This window comes from Lucilia sericata, unplaced genomic scaffold (assembly GCF_015586225.1).
Source record: "Lucilia sericata isolate MDLA Ls3-8-SP2 unplaced genomic scaffold, ASM1558622v1 Contig001882F_arrow, whole genome shotgun sequence".
In the NCBI taxonomy this organism is placed as follows: domain Eukaryota; kingdom Metazoa; phylum Arthropoda; class Insecta; order Diptera; family Calliphoridae; genus Lucilia; species Lucilia sericata.
Genome location: NW_023995770.1, coordinates 53,137 through 59,911, shown reverse-complemented (window position 1 = coordinate 59,911; position 6,775 = coordinate 53,137). Strand labels below are relative to the sequence as shown.

At 25.1% G+C, this 6,775-nt stretch overlaps 1 protein-coding gene across 1 annotated transcript in view; it reads left to right on the top strand.

Moving 5' to 3' along the window:
- The first annotated feature begins 5,964 nt into the window (after window positions 1-5,964).
- The window catches only part of LOC119612944 (guanine nucleotide-binding protein G(o) subunit alpha-like), a 49,893-nt gene continuing 49,082 nt past the window's right edge, over window positions 5,965-6,775 (top strand). The window contains exon 1 of the mRNA XM_037968835.1: window positions 5,965-6,289. The gene's annotated coding sequence lies outside the window, so the exon portion shown is untranslated. The remainder of the gene's footprint in view (window positions 6,290-6,775) is intronic.

Here is a 6,775-nt window from a genome sequence, read left to right as displayed (position 1 = left end):
CAGACAACTTTTCTTTAGAAAAAGTTGCTCTGAATCAGACAACTTTTCTTTAGAAAAAGTTGCTCTGATTCAGACAACTTTTCTTTAGAAAAAGTTGCTTTGTTTCAGACAACTTTTCTTTAGAAAAAATGGCTCGGACTCAGACATTGTTCTTTAGAAAAAGTTGCTCAGATTCAGACAACTTTTCTATAGAAAAAGTTGCTCAGATTCAGACAACTTTTCTATAGAAAAAGTTGCTCAGATTCAGACAACTTTTCTATAGAAAAAGTTGCTCAGATTCAGACAACTTTTCTATAGAAAAAGTTGCTCAGATTCAGACAACTTTTCTATAGAAAAAGTTGCTCTGAATCAGACAACTTTTCTATAGAAAAAGTGCTCTGAATCAGACAACTTTTCTAAAGAAAAAGTTGCTTTGAATCAGACAACTTTTCTATAGAAAAAGTTGCTCTGAATCAGACAACTTTTCTATAGAAAAAGTTGCTCTGAATCAGACAACTTTTCTATAGAAAAAGTTGCTCTGAATCAGACAACTTTTCTATAGAAAAAGTTGCTCTGAATCAGACAACTTTTCTATAGAAAAAGTTGCTCTGAATCAGACAACTTTTCTATAGAAAAAGTTGCTCTGAATCAGACAACTTTTCTATAGAAAAAGTTGCTCTGAATCAGACAACTTTTCTATAGAAAAAGTTGCTCTGAATCAGACAACTTTTCTATAGAAAAAGTTGCTCTGAATCAGACAACTTTTCTATAGAGAAAGTTGCTCTGAATCATACAACTTTTCTATAGAGAAAGTTGCTCTGAATCAGACAACTTTTCTATAGAAAAAGTTGCTCTGAATCAGACAACTTTTCTATAGAAAAAGTTGCTCTGAATCAGACAACTTTTCTATAGAAAAAGTTGCTCTGAATCAGACAACTTTTCTATAGAAAAAGTTGCTCTGAATCAGACAACTTTTCTATAGAAAAAGTTGCTCTGAATCAGACAACTTTTCTATAGAAAAAGTTGCTCTGAATCAGACAACTTTTCTATAGAAAAAGTTGCTCTGAATCAGACAACTTTTCTATAGAAAAAGTTGCTCTGATTTAGAGAACTTTTCTACAGAAAATGTTGCTCTGATTTAGACAACTTTTCTATAGAAGAAGTTGCTCTGATTTAGACAACTTTTCTATAGAAAAAGTTGCACTGATTTAGACAACTTTTCTATAGAAAAAGTTGCTCTGATTTAGACAACTTTTCTATAGAAAAAGTTGCTCTGATTTAGACAACTTTTCTATAGAAAAAGTTGCTCTGATTTAGACAACTTTTCTATAGAAAAAGTTGCTTTGATTTAGATAACTTTTCTTTAGAAAAATTTGCTCTGATTTAAATAAATTTTCTATGGAAAAAGTTGCTCTGATTTAGACAACTTTTCTATAAAAAAAGTTGCTCTGATTTAGACAACTTTTCTAAAGAAAAAGTTGCTCTGATTTAGACAACTTTTCTTTAGAAAAAGTTGCTTTGATTTAAACAACTTTTCTATAGAAAAAGTTGCTCTGATTTATAGAACTTTTCTTTAGAAAAATTTACTCTGATTTAAACAACTTTTCTATGGAAAAATTTGCTCTGATTTAGACAACTTTTCTATAGAAAAGTTGCTCTGATTTAGACAACTTTTCTTTAGAAAAAGTTGCTTTGATTTAGACAACTTTTCTATAGAAAAAGTTACTCTTATTTAGACAACTTTTCTATAGAAAAAGTTACTCTGATTTAGATAACTTATCTATAGAAAAGGTTGTTCTGATTTAGATAACTTTTCTGTAGAAAAAGTTGTTCTGATTTAGTCAACTTTTCTATAGAAAAAGTTGCTCTGAATAAGTAAAAATTTTCTTTAGAAAAAGTTGCTCTGATTTAAACAACTTTTCGTTAGAAAAAGTTGCTCTGAATCAGACATCCTTTCTATTCGGACAAAATTGTTATCTTAAGGCGAATTCGCAGGCTTTTCTGCAATAAAAAAATGTTGAAGGAAAATGGTTTTTGGTGAAACAGTTTTACATTCGGAAGGAATTTCTCTTTAGGGAAGAACTTTTCGGATGCTGAGGAAAACGCAGTTCCACGATTCGGTTTTTTATAAATGTTTTACTAAATTTAAATATTGGAAATTGAAGGAGTTTTTCTTTTATTTTGTTGGCAATAGTTGATTATAATTGGTCTTTAATGCTTTTGGAAACCCTCCTTTAGTTATCGGTTTATAATGGATTTCAATTGTTCGTAAAAATTATTTTGTATAATTGAGGAAAAAGAATAAAAAAATATATATTTTAAAATAAAGCCTTAAAAATAAATTTAAATTTTTATATAGATTTTGTGTTTATTTTATCAAATATAATTTTTTAATTATTTTATTATTATGTTATGTTAAAGAAATTAAAAAAAAAAAAAAGAATTATTAAAAACAGGAAAATGGTTAAGAAATAAATAAATAAATTTGTAATAAAATATTTAGCATATAACGGACTTAAACATATATATTTTGAAAGCTAACTCTTCTTTGGTATATAAAAAATAAAAATAATAATAAAGAAATGGTATAAAAGAAAACAAATTTAATATAATACATAAAAAAAAACAAGAAAAGGATATTAGTTTTTAAGTACGAAATCATTAGCTTATACAAAAAATATATATATATATTATACATACTTACAAAAACAAAACAACAAAATAAATATTAAACAAAATACAAAAACAATTTTTAATTTTAACATTAAACAGAAAACAAAAATTCTATATAAAACTACAGAAAAACAAAAATAACTTCTATGTAATCAAAGTGTGTTTGTTGTTCATTTAAACAATTGATTAAACAAACAAATCTTATTAGTAAACTACAAAAACAAAACAAAAAAATCAACAATAATAATAATTATAATAAATTAGTAAACAAGCTTTTTCTTTGTCTTATAAGGTGCATTAATTATTTAAAACAATTAAAAGAAACAAACTTCAAATTATTAAAAAAAACATTAAAAACACCATCATATTATATTTAAACAAAATTTTAGTGTAAATTATTAATTGTACAATTTACAAAAAAAAAAAACAACAAAAACTAAACTACCAACCAAACAAACATTTTTATTTCGTTTTGTTTAAACTTAGTTTTATTTTATATTTTGTTTTTTAAACAAATTAACATAAAATTTGTTTTTAATAAATTAAGGCAAAAGCAATAATAAGATTTATTAAAAGTTTTATATTTTATATAATTTTCTTTAGTTTTTTTTTTCTCTTTTTTAGTTACACTTAAACCCATTTAACAAAATTTTTCAAAATACAATAAAAATTTAAAATAAAAATATTTGTAAAAATATAAAATGGTTTTGATTTAAAATAAAAATACAGGTGTTACAGGGTGTGATGAAAAAGATGACTTTATTTGGGGATGTTAGGATCTAAATCAAATCCTTTGGGATGTGCAGGAATGTGCATGCCATAAACAAATTAACCTATCTATCTATCTATCTATCTATCTATCTATCTATCTATCTATCTATCTATCTATCTATCTATCTATCTATCTATCTATCTATCTATCTATCTATCTATCTATCTATCTATCTATCTATCTATCTATCTATCTATCTATCTATATATCTATCTATCTATCTATCTATCTATCTATCTATCTATCTATCTATCTATCTATCTATCTATCTATCTATCTATCTACCTATCTATATATCTATCTATATATCTATCTATCTATCTATCTATCTATCTATCTATCTATCTATCTATCTATCTATCTATCTATCTATCTATCTATCTATCTATCTATCTATCTATCTATCTATCTATCTATCTATCTATCTATCTATCTATCTATCTATCTATCTATCTATCTATCTATCTATCTATCTATCTATCTATCTATCTATCTATCTATCTATCTATCTATCTATCTATCTATCTATCTATCTATCTATCTATCTATCTATCTATCTATCTATCTATCTATCTATCTATCTATCTATCTATCTATCTATCTATCTATCTATCTATCTATCTATCTATCTATCTATCTATCTATCTATCTATCTATCTATCTATCTATCTATCTATCTATCTATCTATCTATCTATCTATCTATCTATCTATCTATCTATCTATCTATCTATCTATCTATCTATCTATCTATCTATCTATCTATCTATCTATCTATCTATCTATCTATCTATCTATCTATCTATCTATCTATCTATCTATCTATCTATCTATCTATCTATCTATCTATCTATCTATCTATCTATCTATCTATCTATCTATCTATCTATCTATCTATCTATCTATCTATCTATCTATCTATCTATCTATCTATCTATCTATCTATCTATCTATCTATCTATCTATCTATCTATCTATCTATCTATCTATCTATCTATCTATCTATCTATCTATCTATCTATCTATCTATCTATCTATCTATCTATCTACTATCTATCTATCTATCTTCTATCTATCTATCTATCTATCTTCTATCTATCTATCTATCTATCTATCTATCTATCTATCTATCTATCTATGTATCTATGTATCTATGTATCTGTATCTATGTATATCTATCTATCTATCTATCTATCTATCTATCATCTATCTATCTATCTATCTATCTCTATCTATCTATCTATCTATCTATCTATCTATCTATCTATCTATCTATCTTCTATCTTTCTATCTATCTATCTATCTATCTATCTATCTATCTATATCTATCTATCTATCTATCTATCTATCTATCTATCTATCTATCTATCTATCTATATCTATCTATCTATCTATCTATCTATCTATTTATCTATCTATCTATCTATCTATCTATCTCTATCTATCTATCTATCTATCTATCTATCTATCTATCTATCTATCTATCTATCTATCTATCTATCTATCTATCTATCTATCTATCTATCTATCTATCTATCTATCTATCTATCTATCTATCTATCTATCTATCTATCTATCTATCTATCTATCTTTTTAAGAAGTGCGAATAATTGGTGAAAATCAATTTTTTTTGCAGCAAAGCGAATTTTTTGGTGAAAAGTAAAATGTTTGTGAAAAATTAAATTTTAAGTAGAAAATTTAATTTTTAGTGAAAATTGAGTTTTTCATGATAAATTAAAATTTTAGTGAAAATCTAATTTTTAATAAAAAAATTGAATTTTTAATAAAAAATCGAATTTTTATTGAAAAATCGAATTTTTAGTGAAAAATCGAATTTTTAATAAAAAATCGTATTTTTAGTGAAATATTGAAAAAGTCAAGTTTTTCATGAGAAATCGAACTTTAAGTGAAAAATTAAGTTTTTATTTAAAGTGAAAAATACAATTTTGAATGAAAACAGTTTTTTTTTTGTGTAAAAATCTAATAAAAACAAAATTTTTAGTAAAAAAGAAAGAATTGTGATAGAAAAAATCGATTGTATTGCAATAAAAATCGGCTGATGGTTTTAACGTAAAAGATTTGTTTAGTTAGAAGGCCGTTTAATTAAAAAATGTTTAAAATTCTCAGCCCTAAAACGAAATGAAAACAAGACAAGAAAATAGTTTATCATTTTTAAAACCGTTATATCTTTTACTAAACCGCATTACCTACATACTGCATTACCCTTGCTTTCTAGTAAACTGTAGTGTTGCATTATTATTAGAGCATAAACACGATCCTAATAGTTTTTTTTAATATTTCTTTCAAGGATTTTTATAAAAATAGTTATATTTGATATTTATGGAACATTTTTTCTTTAAATAGTAATACTTTTTTTCTAATTATTATTATTTTTTCATAAATATTTATATAAATTCTTGTTTCTTCTGTTTTAGATTACAAAAGGCCGTTTTTACATGGCAAAACTACTACCTAGCGCATACAACTCTGTAGGGTGTCAAACAACAAAAAAATTTGTTCTAACACTTTTAACAACCCTGGTACAATAGCAGAGGTAGAAAAAAGTTTGCGGGCCGCACGAACGGAGAAGAAAAAATATATAGAAAAATTATTTTCGCACAAAATAACTTAAATTAAAGAAATAAATTAACAGAAAATTAACGAAAAAACCCCCCATAGTGCAATATTTATAAAAGTGGTAAATAATAGTGATAAACTACATTAAAATAATTAATCATTTTGCAAAAGAAAAAATCCTCTACTATACAGTGGTGTGTTAGCATACTGCAAAAAAGCAAAAAAAAAAAAACGAAAAGAAAAAGGAGCAAAGTGCTCCCCCTAAATGTATACATAGAGAAAAAAATAAGTATGGAAAAGAAGGAAAACCGTAAAAAAAACGAGAAAAATATACAGAAAAAATACAAGAATCTCTGAGGAAATTCAAATACATGATATTTTCTCGGAGATTCTCCTCTGGTCTATACAATTACTACACCCTTAATGGAAGGAAAATATAAAGTGAAAAACGAGAAAAAAAGAAAATTAAATGAAAATGATTACAATTTGTTTGTGTGTTTGTGCTGTTGAAAGAGAGTACATATTGTTGGTTGGGTGTTTTTTTTTTTTTGGAATATAGGGAGGGGGTGTGGGGAGTTGAAGGAATATACCAAAAAAGAGCAAATAAGAAGCAGCAGCAGAATTAGGGAGTTGTGTATTAAGGATACCAACAAGAATAAAAGGGAGTTTTTCTCATTTGAAGTTTAAAATTTGCTATTTTTTCTAAAAAAAAAACTTAAAATATTAAATAATTATTATTGCTGGTAAGCGAAATTGTTTCTGTTCTTTTTTTTTT